The sequence below is a fragment of the Chiloscyllium punctatum genome, chromosome 29 (genome assembly GCF_047496795.1).
Source record: "Chiloscyllium punctatum isolate Juve2018m chromosome 29, sChiPun1.3, whole genome shotgun sequence".
NCBI lineage: Eukaryota > Metazoa > Chordata > Chondrichthyes > Orectolobiformes > Hemiscylliidae > Chiloscyllium > Chiloscyllium punctatum.
The window spans coordinates 77558672-77573756 of record NC_092767.1 but is presented as its reverse complement, the minus strand read 5'-3'; the positions used below and the strand labels follow the sequence as shown (position 1 = coordinate 77573756).

At 51.8% G+C, this 15085-nt stretch overlaps 1 protein-coding gene across 3 annotated transcripts in view; it reads left to right on the top strand.

Moving 5' to 3' along the window:
* Window positions 1–15085, top strand: part of LOC140454634 (uncharacterized) — a 222696-nt gene that overhangs the window by 191387 nt on the left and 16224 nt on the right. The window lies entirely within an intron of this gene.

Here is a 15085-nt window from a genome sequence, read left to right as displayed (position 1 = left end):
GATGAACTCTGAGCGGTGAGGTAACCAGCATTGACTCAGCTTCAGGGTGAGGTCCCCCAGGGCTGGGCTGTGCGCATCATCGGTACGCCCTCCCCAAGGGCATTGTGGGTCTTCCTACACGCCACACACTACAGCTCAGCACCCCCTTGAGTCTGAAACTAGAGTGGCAGGAGAGTGGAAACCAGAGCTACAGATCAGAGGATGGAGGAGGTACTGAACAACCAGGTACAGTTTATGTGAGGAGGGATAGACAGTTGATTGGGCAACATTGCAGTCAGTGTGATGGGTTGAGGTGTGTCTGTTTTAACACTGGAAGTGTCAGGAATAAGGGTGATGAACTCAGAGCATGGATCAGTACTTGGAACTATGAGATTGTGGCCACTGTGGGGATTTGGATATCACGGGGATAGGAACGTTGGATGTTCCAGGGTTTAGATGTTTCCAAAGGGATGGGGGTGGTAAAAGAGATGGAGGAGGTGGCATTACTAGACAGGGATGGTATCACAGCTGCAGAAAGGGAGGTTGTCGAGGAAGGTTTGTCGACTGAGTCAGTATGGGGGCAAGTCAGAAACAGGAAAGGAGCAGTCACTTTCTTGGGAGTCCCCCAATAGCAACATAGACACAGAGGGGCAGATTAGGAGGCAGGTTTTGGAAAGGTGCAGAAACAACAGGGTTGTTGACATGGGAGACTTTAACTTCCCTAATATTAGTTCAAATTGTTTGGATGGAGCAGTTTTTGTTAGGTGTGTCCAGGAAGGGTTCCTGACGCAATATGTAGATAGGCCAACTAGAGGGGGAGGCCATATTGGATTTGGTGCTGGACCATGAACCATGCCAGGTGTCAGATCTCTCGGTGGGAGAGCATTTCAGTGATAGTGCTCACAACTCCATGACCTTTACCACACGCATGGAGAAGGATAGGAGCAGATGGTATGGGAAAGTATTTAATTAGGGGAAGGGGAATTACAATGCTATTCAGCAGGAACTGGGATGCCTAAATTCGGAACAGAGGTTCTCAGGGAAATGTACGTCAGGAATGTGGAGGTTGTTTAGGGAGCACTTGCTGATACTGCTGGACAGGTTTGTCCCACTGAGGCAAGGAAGGGATGGTAGGTTGAAAGCATCTTGGGTGACAAGGGCTGTGGAACATCTAGTCAAGAGGAAGAAGGAAGCTTACTTAAGGTTGAGGCAGTAAGGATCAGACAGGTCTTTAAAGGGTTATAATGTATCCAGGAAGGAACTGAAGAATGGACTTAGGAGAACTAGAAGGGGCATGAAAAAGCTTTTAGGGAGTAAGATTAAGGAAAACCCTAAGGCGTTCTACACTTATGTGAGGAACAAGAGGATGACCATAGTGAGGGTAGGGTCAATCACAGACACTGGTGGGAATTTGTGCCTGGAATCAGAGGAGGTAGGGGAGGTCCTTAATGAGTACTTTGTTTCAGTCTTCATTACTGAGAGGGACTTTGACATTTCTGAGGACAGTATGAAACAGACTGATATGCTAAAACAGATTGATGTTAGGAAGGAGGATATGCTGAAGATTTTGAAAAGCATAACAATAGATAAATCCCTTGGGTCTGACGGGATATACCCTAGGTTATTACAGGAAGTGAGGGAAGAGATTGCTGCACCATTACCGATGATCTTTACATCCTCACTGTCCACTAGAATAGTGCCAGATGATTGTAGGGTTGCAAATGTTATTCCCTTGTTCAAGAAAGGGAATAGGGATAATCCTGGGAATTACAGACCAGTCAGTTGGCTACATAGTCAGTTGGTCCATCTTCCGTAATTACACCGGCACCACTCCCCCCCCCTTCCTCCGCTACATTGATGACTGCATTGGCGCCACCTCATGCTCCCACGAGGAGGTTGAGCAATTCATCAACTTCACCAACACATTCCACCCTGACCTGAAATTTACCTGGACCATCTCTGACACCTCCCTCCCCTTCCTGGACCTCTCCATCTCCATTAATGATGACCGACTTGACACTGACATTTTGTACAAACCCACCGACTCCCACAGCTACCTGGATTACACCTCTTCTCACCCTATCTCCTGCAAAAATGCCATCCTGTATTCCCAATTCCTCCGCAGTATCTGCTCCCAGGAGGATCAGTTCCACCACAGAACACACCAGATGGCCTCCTACTTTAGAGACTGCAATTTCCCTTCCCACGTGGTTAAAGGTGCCCTCCAAAGCATCTCATCCACATCCCGCACCTCCGCCCTCAGACCCCACCCCTCCAACCGTAACAAGGACAGAACGCCCCTATCTACGCATATCTCCCCTAAACCTTTCCCCTCTCACCTTGAACTCGTGACCCCTTGTAATTGAGTCCCCCTCCCCACTCTGGAAAAAGGTTTCTTGATATCCACCCTGTCTATACCTCTCAGGATTTTGTAGACCTCGCCTCAATCAGGTCCTGCCTCAACCTCTGTCTTTCGAAAGAAAATAATCCTAATCTACTCAACCTCTCCTCATAACTACCACCCGCCATCCCAGGCAACAGCCTGGTAAGCCTCCTCTGCTCCATCTCCAAAGCACCCACATCTTTTTGGGAATGTGGCGACCAGAACAGCATGCAGTATTCCTAATGTGGCTGAACCAAAGTGTTATACAACTGTAACATGACCTGCCAACTCTTGTACTCAGTACCCAGTCCGATGAAGGGAAGCATGCCATATGCCTTCTTGACCACTCACTGACCTGCGTTGCCACCTTCAGGGAACAATGGACCTGAATACCCAGATCTCTCTGTACATCAATTTTCCCCGGCACTTTTCCATTTACTATATAGTTCGCTCTGGAATTGCATCTTCCAAAATGCATCACCTTGCACTTGTCTGGATTGAACTCCATCTGCCATTTCTCTGCCCAACTCTCCAATCTATCCATATTCTGCTGCATTCTCTGACAGTCCCCTTCACTGTCTGCTACTCCACCAATCTTAGTGTCATCTGCAAAACACGTCAATCGGACAATCCATACCTTCCTCCAAATCATTTATGTATATCACAAACAGCAGTGGTCCCAGCACGGATCCCTCTGGAACACCACTGGTCACAGGTCTCCATTTTGAGAAACTCCCTTCCACTCCTACTCTCTGTCTCCTGTTGCCCAGCCAGTTCTCTATCCATCTGGCTAGAACAACCTGGACCTTCTCCATCAGCCTACCGTGGGGAACCTCATCAAACGCCTTCCTGAAATCCATGTATATGGCATCTACATCCCTTCCCTCATCAATCAACTTTATCACCTCTTCAAAGAATTCTATAAAGTTGGTAAGACATGACCTTCCCTGCACAAAACCATGCTGCCTATCACTGATTAGCCCATTTTCTTCCAAATGGATATATATCCAGTTCCTTAGAATCTTCTCCAGTAGCTTCCCTCCCACTGTCAGGCTCACAGGTCTGTAATTATCCGGATTATCCCTGCTACCCTTCTTAAACAAGGGGATAACATTAGCAATTCTCCAATCCTCTGGGACCTCACCCGTGTTCAAGGATTCTGTAAAGATATCTGTTAAAGCCCCAGCTATTTTCTCTCCCGCTTCCCTCAGTAACCTGGGATGGATCCCATCTGGACCTGGGGACTTGTCCACCTTAATGCCTTTTAGAATACCCAACACTTCCTCCCTCCTTATGCCAACTTGACCTCGAGTAATCAAACATCTATCCCTAACCTCAACATGAGGGGTGACCTTATAGAGGTTTATACAATTATGAGGGGCATGGATAGGATAAATAGACAAAGTCTTTTACCTAGGGTGGGGGAGTCCAGAACTAGAGGGCATAGGTTTAGGGTGAGGGGAGAAAGATATAAAAGAGACCTAAGGGGCAACTTTTTTCACACAGACGGTGGTACGTGTGTGGAATGAGCTGCCAGAGGAAGTGGTGGAGGCTGGTACAATTGCAACATTTAAAAGGCATTTGGATGGGTATATGAATAGGAAAGGTTTGGAGGGATATGGGCTGGGTGCTGGCAGGTGGGACTAGATTGGGTTGGGATATCTGGTCGGCATGGACGGATTGGACCGAAGGGTCTGTTTCCATGCTGTGCATCTCTATCACTCTATCCACCATGTCCCTCTCCCTGGTGAATACTGATGCAAAGTACTCGATAAGAATCTTACCCATTTCCTCTGACTCCCTGCATAACTTTCCTCCTTTGTCCTTGAGTGGGCCAACTCTTTCCCAAGTTACCATCTTGCTCCTTATATATGAAGAAACGGCTTTGGGATGTTCTTTAACCCTGCTCACTAAGGATATCTCATGACCCCTTTTCGCCCTCTTAATTCCTCATTTCAGATTGGTCCTACATTCCTAATATTCTTCCAAAGCTTCGTTTGACTTCAGTTGCTTAGACCTTATGTATGCTTCCTTTTTCCTCTTAGTTTCTCAATATCACCTGTCATCCATGGTTCCCTAATCTTGCCATTTTCACAGGAACGTATCTCTCCTGAACTCTAATCAACCTCTCTGTAAAAGCCTCCCACATATAAAATGTGGAATTCCCTTCAAACAGCTGCTCCCAATCCACATTCCCCAGCTCCTGGTGAATTTTGCTATAGTTGGCCTTCCCCCAGTTTAGTGCTCTTCCTTTAGGACCACTCTGAAACTTCACCCACCTGGCCGGGCTCATTCCCCAACGACAGGCCCAGTATGGCCCCTTCCCGGGTTGGGCTATTTACATACTGCTCTAGAAAACCCCCCTGGATGCCTCTTATAAATTCTGCTCCATCTAAACCTCTAACATTAAGTGAATCCCAGTCAATGTTGAGAAAATTAAAATCTATCGCCACCATCCTGTTGTTCCTATGTCTTTCCATAATCTGTTTACATATTTGTACCTCTATCCACGCTCACTGTTAGGAGGCCTGTAGTACAGCCCTGACATAGCTACCGCACCCTTCCTATTTCTGAGCTCTGTCCATATTGCCTCGCTCCTAGAGTCCTCCATAGTGCCTTCCTTCAGCACAGTTATGATATCCTCTCTGACCAGTAATGCAACTCCTCCACCCCCGTTACCTCCCTCTCTCTCCCACCTGAAGCATCTACATCCTGGGATATTTAGTTGCTAATCATGTCGTTCCCTGAACCAAGTCTCAGTAATAGGAATACCATCATACTCCCAGGTAGTAATCCAAGCTGTAAGTTCATCTGCCTTATCTACTACACTTCTCACATGAAACCAAATGCACCTCAGACCACCAGTCCCTCTGCATTCATCATCTGCTCCCTGCCGACTCTTCCCCTTAGTCACGCTGACTTCATTAGCTAGTTCCTTACAGGCTTTAGTTACTGCCTCCTTCCTGTCTATTAATCACCTCATTTGGTTCTCATCCCCCACAGCATTAATTTAAACCGTCCCCAACAGTATTAACAAAAGCACCCTCTAGAACATTGGTTCTAGTCCTGCCCAGGTGTAGACTGTCCAATTTGTAATCATCCCACCTCCATCAGAACTGGTCCTAATGTCCCAAAAATTTGAATCCCTCCCTCCTGCACCACATCTCAAGCCATCCTGAATATTTGTTCATTTCTACTCTGGCTAGCACGTGGCACTGGTAGCCATCCTTAGATGACTATTTCTGAGGTCCTACTTTTTAAGTTGGCTCCTAACTCCCTAAATTCTGCTTGTAGGAACTCCTCCCATTTTTTTACCGATATCGTTGGTGCCTGTATGCACCATGACAGCTAGCTGTTCACCTTCCCCCTTCAGAATATTCTGCAGGCGATCTGAGGCATCCCTGACCCGTGCACCGGGGAAGCAACATACCATTCGGGAGTCTTGTTTTTGCCCACAGAATCGCCTATCTACTCCCCTTACAACAGAATCCCCCATGACTATAGCCATTCCACTCTTTTATCCCACCCTTCCGAGCCAGCCACGGTGCCATGAACCTGGTTACCGCTGCCTTCCCTTGGTGAGCCATTTCTCCCAACAGTATCCAAAACGGTAATCGAGAGATGACCGCAGGGGACACCTGCACTGCCTTCCTCCTATTTCCCTGCCTTTTGGTCACCCGTTCCCTTTCTCCCTCAGCACTCCTAATCCGCGGTGTGACCACTTCGATGAACGTGCAATTCACATCCTTCCATCCGCAGCTCCAGAGCCAACATGCTGTCTAACAAGAGCTGCAACTGGACACACTTCCTGCACATGAAGGAGTCACGGACATCAGCCGTGTTCCTGAGCGCTCTCATTGAGCAAGAGAAGCATAACGTGGGTCTGAGATCTCCTGTCATTTTTACTCTTAAGCTTAACTTAGTCGAACTATAATATCAAATAATAGATAAATGAAAAAAGAAATTTTTTTTCCAATCGCACAATAAAAAAGGAGAACCATCAGCCACTGCCCAAATATATCAGTTCACACACCTTCCCTGAATGCAATTCAAAAGCTCACACTCAGCCCCTCACTCTCCCCTCTCCCACTCAGCCCCTCACTCTCCCCTCTCCCACTCAGCCCCTCACTCTCCCACTCAACCCCTCACTCTCCCCACTCCCACTCAGCCCCTCACTCTCCCCTCTCCCACTCAGCCCCTCACTCTCCCCTCTCCCACTCAGCCCCTCACTCTCCCACTCAACCCCTCACTCTCCCCACTCCCACTCAGCCCCTCACTCTCCCCTCTCCCACTCAACCCCTCACTCTCCCCTCTCCCACTCAGCCCCTCACTCTCCCCTGTCCCACTCAGCCCCTCACTCTCCCCTCTCCCACTCAGCTCCTCACTCTCCCCTCTCCCACTCAGCCCCTCACTCTCCCCTCTCCCACTCAGCCCCTCACTCTCCCCTCTCCCACTCAACCCCTCACTCTCCCCTCTCCCACTCAGCCCCTCACTCTCCCCTGTCCCACTCAGCCCCTCACTCTCCCCTCTCCCACTCAGCCCCTCACTCTCCCCACTCCCACTCAGCCCCTCACTCCCCCCTCTCCCCCTCAGCCCCTCACTCTCCCCTCTCCCACTCAGCTGCTCACTCTCCCCACTCCCCCTCAGCTCCTCACTCTCCCCACTCCCACTCAGCCCCTCACTACCCCCTCTCCCACTCAGCCCCTCACTCTCCCCTCTCCCACTCAGCCCCTCACTCTCCCCTCTCACACTCAGCCCCTCACTCTCCCCACTCCCCCTCAGCCCCTCACTCTCCCCTCTCTCTCTCAGCCCCTCACTCTCCCCCCTCCCTCTCAGCTCCTCACTCTCCCCTCTCCCACTCAGCCCCTCACTTCCCCCTCTCCCCCTCAGCCCCTCACTCTCCCCCCTCCCTCTCAGCCCCTCACTCCCACCTCTCCCCCTCAGCCCCTCACTCTCCCCCCTCCCTCTTAACCCCTCACTCCCCCCTCCCCCTCAGCCCCTCACTCTCCCCCCTCCCTCTCAGCCCCTCACTCCCCCCTCTCCCCCTCAGCCCCTCACTCTCCCCCCTCCCTCTCAGCCCCTCACTCTCCCCTCTCCCCCTCAGCCCCTCACTCTCCCCTCTCTCTCTCAGCCCCTCACTCTCCCCTCTCTCTCTCAGCTCCTCACTCTCCCCTCTCTCTCTCAGCTCCTCACTCTCCCCCCTCCCTCTCAGCCCCTCACTCCCCCCTCTCCCCCTCAGCCCCTCACTCCCCCCTCTCCCCCTCAGCCCCTCACTCTCCCCTCTCCCCCTCACCTCCTCACTCTTCCCTCTCACACTCAGCTCATCACTCTCCCCCTCCCACTCAGCCCCTCACTCTCCCCTCTCCCCCTCAGCCCCTCACTCTCCCCTCTCCCCCTCAGCCCCTCACTCTCCCCTCTCCCCCTCAGCTCCTCACTCTCCCCTCTCCCCCTCAGCTCCTCACTCTCCCCACTCCCCCTCAGCTCCTCACTCTCCCCTCTCCCCCTCAGCTCCTCACTCTCCCCACTCCCCCTCAGCTCCTCACTCTCCCCGTTCCCCCTCAGCCCCTCACTCTCCCCACTCCCCCTCAGCTCCTCACTCTCCCCATTCCCCCTCAGCCCCTCACTCTCCCCTCTCCCACTCAGCTCCTCACTCTCCCCTCTCCCCCTCAGCTCCTCACTCTCCCCACTCCCCCTCAGCTCCTCACTCTCCCCGTTCCCCCTCAGCTCCTCACTCTCCCCACTCCCCCTCAGCTCCTCACTCTCCCCTCTCCCACTCAGCCCCTCACTCTCCCCTCTCCCACTCAGCTCCTCACTCTCCCCACTCCCCCTCAGCTCCTCACTCTCCCCGTTCCCCCTCAGCCCCTCACTCTCCCCTCTCCCCCTCAGCCCCTCACTCTCCCCTCTCCCCCTCAGCCCCTTACTCTCCCCTCTCCCCCTCAGCCCCTCACTCTCCCCCTCAGCCCCTCACTCTCCCACTCAGCCCCTCACTCTCCCTCTCAGCCCCTCACTCTCCCCCTCAGCCCCTCACTCTCCCCCTCAGCCCCTCACTCTCCCCCTCAGCCCCTCACTCTCCCCTCTCCCCCTCAGCCCCTTACTCTCCCCTCTCCCTCTCAGCCCCTCACTCTCCCCCTCAGCCCCTCACTCTCCCTCTCAGCCCCTCACTCTCCCCCTCAGCCCCTCACTCTCCCTCTCAGCCCCTCACTCTCCCCCTCAGCCCCTCACTCTCCCCTCTCCCCCTCAGCCCCTCACTCTCCCCCTCAGCCCCTCGCTCTCCCGGTGAAGTCAGCCTGTGGGTTAGTTAAAAGTGATGCTCCTTCACATCCCCAGATGTGGCAATGCTGGCTCTTACGCCTGTACCTCAGCCTCTCCCCGAGCTCCCCTCCTCCTGAGGCACTGTCACTGAGTACTATCCTGATATCTCAGCTGTGATGGTATCGCACTCCCTCTGGAGATGGGGAAAGTGAGGACTGCAGATGCTGGAGCTCAGAGTCGAGAGTGTGGTGCTGGGAAAGTACAGCAGGTCGGGCAGGATCCGAGGGGCAGGAGAATCAACGTTTCAGTCATAAGCCCTTCATCAGGAATCTCGGGGTGGGGGCAAGGGGGCTGAGAGATAAATGGGAGGGGTGTGGGCTGTGGGGTTGAGGTAGCTGAGAAGGCGATAGGTTGATGAAGGTGGGGGAGAAGGTGACAGCTCGGAGAGGAGGGTGGAGTGGATAGGTAGAAAGGAAGATGTACAAGTAGGACCATTCAAGAGGGTGGTGCCGAGTTGGAGGGTTCAAGTTTGGGTAAGATGGGCGGAGGGGAGCTGAGGCAACCGGTGAAATCCTTATTGATGCCCTGGGGTTGGAGGGTCTTCCCAGGGGGACACTAGTCAGTCCGACGTAACAGGGTGTCATTAACTCCTGAACAACGCTGTCCTTGGATGCTGCAGGATGTACATTGGTACCATTTCCGGCATCATGAGAGTTCAGGACACAGCGAGATCAATCATCCCGGGGACAGGACAGGTGCTAGATAAAGGCAAAGCTTTCAGCCTGACAAATAGATTTGATTCAGGCCTGAGCAAACAGATGTCTGGCAACGGTGTGACACACATCGAGTGCAAAGCTCAAATTAAAACCAAATCCAAAAGGTTCAGAATCATTCTGAGGATGATAAATATTTACCCTTTATTTTCTCTTCAGTTAAAATACCTTCCAAACACTGCACGGTGTGATAAAACACCAAACTGGGGAGCTTGGAGAGAAACAAAGAGAAACATATTCCTCCAAATTGGCTTTATTTTATTCAATCCTCGTTCAGCTCAGAATTAAATATCAATCTGTTCAGGTTGCCGGGGTAACCATTCCACAACCGACCAGATTTTTGCAATTGTTTGAATTTTTCTCATCACGACCTTTGCTCTGAGAGAATTAAATCACACATTCGGAGACAGGGCAAACAATCCAGGGTCAGTGCTGAGGGAGTGGGCACTGTCGGAGGGTCAGTGCTGAGGGAGTGGGCACTGTCGGAGGGTCAGTGCTGAGGGAGTGGGCACTGTCAGAGGGTCAGTGGTGAGGGAGTGGGCATTGTCGGAGGGTCAGTGCTGAGGGAGTGGGCATTGTCGGAGGGTCAGTGGTGAGGGAGTGGGCATTGTCGGAGGGTCAGTGCTGAGGGAGTGGGCACTGTCAGAGGGTCAGTGCTGAGGGAGTGGGCACTGTCGGAGGGTCAATGCTGAGGGAGTGGGCACTGTCGGAGGGTCAGTGCTGAGGGAGTGGGCATTGTCGGAGGGTCAGTGCTGAGGGAGTGGGCACTGTCAGAGGGTCAGTGCTGAGGGAGTGGGCACTGTCGGAGTGTCAATGCTGAGGGAGTGGGCACTGTCGGAATGTCAGGGCTGAGGGAGTGGGCACTGTCGGAGGGTCAGTGCTGAGAGAGTGGGCACTGTCGGAGGGTCAGTGCTGAGGGAGTGGGCACTGTCGGAGGGTCAGTGCTGAGGGAGTGGGCATTGTCGGAGGGTCAGTGCTGAGGGAGTGGGCACTGTCGGAGGGTCAGTGCTGAGGGAGTGGGCACTGTCGGAGGGTCAGTGCTGAGGGAGTGGGCACTGTCGGCGGGTCAGTGCTGAGGGAGTGGGCACTGTCAGAGGGTCAGTGCTGAGGGAGTGGGCACTGTCGGAGGGTCAGTGCTGAGGGAGTGGGCACTGTCAGAGGGTCAGTGCTGAGGGAGTGGGCACTGTCGGAGGGTCAGTGCTGAGGGAGTGGGCACTGTCAGAGGGTCAGTGCTGAGGGAGTGGGCATTGTCGGAGGGTCAGTGCTGAGGGAGTGCCGCACTGTCGGAGGGTCAGTGCTGAGGGAGTGCCACACTGTCGGAGGGTCAGTGCTGAGGGAGTGCCACACTGTCGGAGGGTCAGTGCTGAGGGAGTGCCGCACTGTCGGAGGGTCAGTGCTGAGGGAGTGCCGCACTGTCGGAGGGTCAGTGCTGAGGGAGTGCCGCACTGTTGGAGGATGAAGTCCACATTCCTGTCAACCCTGGTCAGTCTCTTACTGGCTAAGAATTTCTCTCCCTCTGCCATAAAAATATTCAAGGAGTCTACTTTCCACCAGTTGTTCAGGGACGGAGTTCCAAAGACTGAAGACCCTCTCATGACCCTCTGCGGGAAATCCCTTTCCTGACCTGACATGGATGAGGCTCAATTTTACAGTGTCCCCACATTCTCCCGTAAGGAAACATTATCTCCCACACCTCTCGGACAGTTCTTTGCCTGGTATTGTGTGTTCCCCAGGGTTCAGTGCGGATTCTCCTGAACTCTGTTGTGTACATTGCAGGGTCGGGGGGGGGGGGCGTTGGGATCCGAATGAGGTGTATAAACTTCTAAGGGACATATACTGGGTCGATAGGGAGACACCTTTCTCTCCTCGGTAGAGGGGTCAGTGAGCAGGGGACAGAGGTTCAGGTCAGGAGCAGGAAGTTCAGACGGAATTTGAGGAAAATGCTTTTCACCCAGAGGATGGTCGGAATCTGGGAACTCAGTACCTGAGAAAGGCAAGAACGCTTGGGATATTTAAGATTAGATTCCCTACAGTGTGGAAACAGGCCCTTCGGCCCAACAAGTTCACACCAACCCTCTGAAGAGTAACCCACTCAGACCCAACACCCTCTGACTAATGCACCTAACACTATGGGCAAAACATGGCCAATTCACCCTAACCTGCACATCTTTGGACTGTGGGAGGAAACCCACACAGACACAGGGAGAATGTGCAAACTCCACACAGACAGTCACCAAAGGCTGGAATTGTACCCACGTCCCTGGTGCTGTGAGGCAGCAATGTTAACCACTGAGCCACCGTGCCACTTAGGCAGCTAGGGACAGGCAATAAATGGGATAAGAATTGATGATGACCAGTCTGGGTACGATAGACCGAAGGGCCTCGCTCTGTGCTGTAAAAAGCCTGGTGGCTCAATAAATGATCGAATACAGCTTGGCTTTGTTACCCCATCCCCTTCCCTGCTGGGGTTTTGTTTTGTTTGATTGTCAAAAGATCAGTGCAAATAAACACCATTGTAACCCGCAGAATTAAAGAAGCAGGGATTCTGGAAGTGGTTTGCTCTGAGAGTAAAACTCCATTAGAGAAACAGCTTTGAATATCACTGCTTTCTGATCTTTATCTGACGCACTTTGCTGTATTGATGTGGCCGCCATTATAAGGGAGAGAGGGAGGTTCTGTCCAAGTTCGGCTGCTGCTGTTTGATTACACAGTCATCTCTTTAGAGGTGGTGCTCTCTGTCTCAAACACAAGGCCCTTTGATGTGAACTTGCAAATGAACTGTTCAGTGAATTTCACCGGCTTTGAATTCAGGTTGTGATTTATTTCAGTATTAGATAGCAATCCAGCCTTTGTCTGCTCCAGCAAGCTGCCCACACTGATCACTCCCAGCATCTCAGGGCTTGGGTGCTGTCTGTGGGGAGAGTGCATTTGGTACCAGTCTTTGTCAACATGAAGGGCAGGGCTCTGTCAGACAGTGAATGACTGGATTCACTTTACTGTCATGTGTCCTCACACAAGTCCAGTTGCTCTTAGGTACAAGGGGTACAGAGTCTGGTTTGCAAATGCTGAGGGAACAATCATAGAAAAAAAATCAAAGTAATAGGAAGTTCAGAATTTAAGACCAAATGACAAAATCTGCTCCCGTGTGTAGGGTTTGTAGGGTACAATTTGCCTGTACAGCACACAAAACCACACTGTTCACTGTACCTCGGCACATAGAACAGTACAACACATGAACAGGCCCTTCGGCCCACCTGACGCCAAGTTAAACTAATCCCTTCTGCCTGCCCTTGGTCCATACCCAGTGGCGAAAGTGAGGCCTGCAGATGCTGGAGATCAGAGTCAAGATTAGAGTGGTGCTGGAAAAGCACAGCAGGTCAGGCAGCATCCGAGGAGCAGGAGAATCAATGTTTCGGGCAGGAGCCCTTCATCCTGAGGCCTCATTCCTGATGAAGGGCTTTTGCCTGAAATGTCGATTTTTCCTGCTCCTCAGATGCTGCCTGACCTGCTGTGCTTTTCCAGCACCACTCTAATCTTGACCTTGCCCCTCACATCTCCTTTTGAACTTTTCCTCGCTCACCTTAAATCCATGCCCCATAGTATTAGACATTTCAATTCTGGGGAAAAAGATTCTGACTGTCAACCCTATCTATGTATCTCATCATTTTATAGACTTCTATCCAGTCTCCCCTCAGCCTCTGCTGCTCCAGAGAAAACAGCCCGTGTTTGTCTAGCCCCTCCTTATAGCTCATACCCTCTAATCCAGGAAGCACCCTGGTAAACCTCTTCTGCACCCTCCCCGAAGCCTCCACATCCTTCCTGTAATGTTAAAAATCACACAACACCCGGTTATAGTCCAACAGGTTTAATTGGAAGCACTAGCTTTCGGTTGTGGTCTCCACAACCACCTGATTAAGGAGCAGTGCTCTGAAAGCTAGTGCTTCCAATTAAACCTGTTGGACTATAACCGGGTGTTGTGTGATTTTTAACTTTGTACACCCCAGTCCGACACCGGCATCTCCAAATCATTCCTGTAACGTGGGTGACCCAGAACTGTGACAACAAGAAATCAAATTAAGATGTCCTCCACTTGCCCTTCACATGACTCATGTTTGCATGTCAGAGGGAGACAGAGAGGCTGGGGAGTATGGACGCAGGGGCGGGGAGAGGGGGGTGGTGAGGAAGGAAAGGCAAATGCAAAATGACAACACATACCTGACAAAATGAGCTTTACCCTCATCTGCTCATAAAATATTTTGTAATACACGTTCTCCAGCCATCGAGAATATGCTGAAATCCTCCAGGCCTTGATCTGTGACCGGTAACTATATTCTCCAGAGAATGAGGCAACATTTTGGAAAGCATCTTTAATATAAAAGGATTAAAGTTCCATCATCGTCATAAAACAAACAAATCAAAATAAATGAAATCAGAGCAGGAGGAGCCCATTTGTCCCTTTGATCCTGCTCCCCCACTCAGTACGATCATGGTGAATCATCCAATTCAGGTCCCACTTTCTCCCCCATATCCTCTGATCCCTTTAGATTAGATTCCCCATATGTGGAAACAGGCCCTTCGGCCCAACAAGTCCACACTGACCCTCCGAAGAGTAACCCATCCAGGCCCATTCCCCTATCCTATATTTACTCCTGACCAATGCACCTAACACTATGAGCAATTTAGCACGGCCAATCCACCCTGATCTGCACATCTTTGTGACTGTGGGAGGAAACTGGAGCACCCGGAGGAAACCCACGCAGACATGGGGAGAATGTGCAAACTCCACACAGACAGTCGCCCCAAGGTGGGAATTGAACCCAGGTTTCCTGGTGCTGTGAGGCAGCAGTGTTAACCACTGAGCCACCGTGCTGCCCCAAGAACTATCTCTAACTCCTTCTTGAAAACATTCAATGTTCTGTTTTCCTGTGGCACAGAATTCCCCAGGCTCCCCATTCTCTGGATGAAGACAGTTCTCCTCAGTTCAGTCCAAAATGGCTGACCCCGCATCCTTAGACTGTGACTCCCCGGTTCTGGATTCCCTAGTCACTGAGATCATCCTTCCTGCATTAACCCTGCCCGGTCCTGTTCGAATTTTATACGTTCCGATGAGATTCGTCCCACATGTTCTCAGCTCCAGTGATCACAGTCCTAACTGATCCAGTCTCTCTCCATCCGTCAGTCCCCCCATTCCGGGAATCAGTCTGGGAAAACTTCGCTGCACCCCCTCCATCACCCTTCCTCAGATACGGAGAGGGAGATGTTGCCAAGTGCAGAATAGCTGCAGTTGCTTTTCCTGTGTTAACACCTCATTCATTGGCCGTTAGGTGGTTGGAGATGTCTCTGATGGTCATGATGCCAAAAGGCCCAATAGAAACGTGGGTCTTGCTTTTGCTTGTTGAGGGACCATGAAGCCCTCTCAGGTGGGAGCCCCCTGCCCTCTCAATCAAACCCCCACACCCTTTACCAAGACTCCTTGCAATGCCCTCTCCCTCCTCTCTCTCCCCACCTCTCTTCTTCTCTCTCTCACTCTCTCCCACAGTCTCCCTCTCTCTCCCCCTCCTCCCTCTTTCCTTTCTCCCACTGTCTCCCTCTCTCTCTCCTCACTCCTCCCCCTCACTCCATCTCCATCTGCCCCTCCATTTTGTCTCTCCCTCTCTGTCTCCCTCTATCTTCCCCCCCCACACTCTTTCCCTTTCTC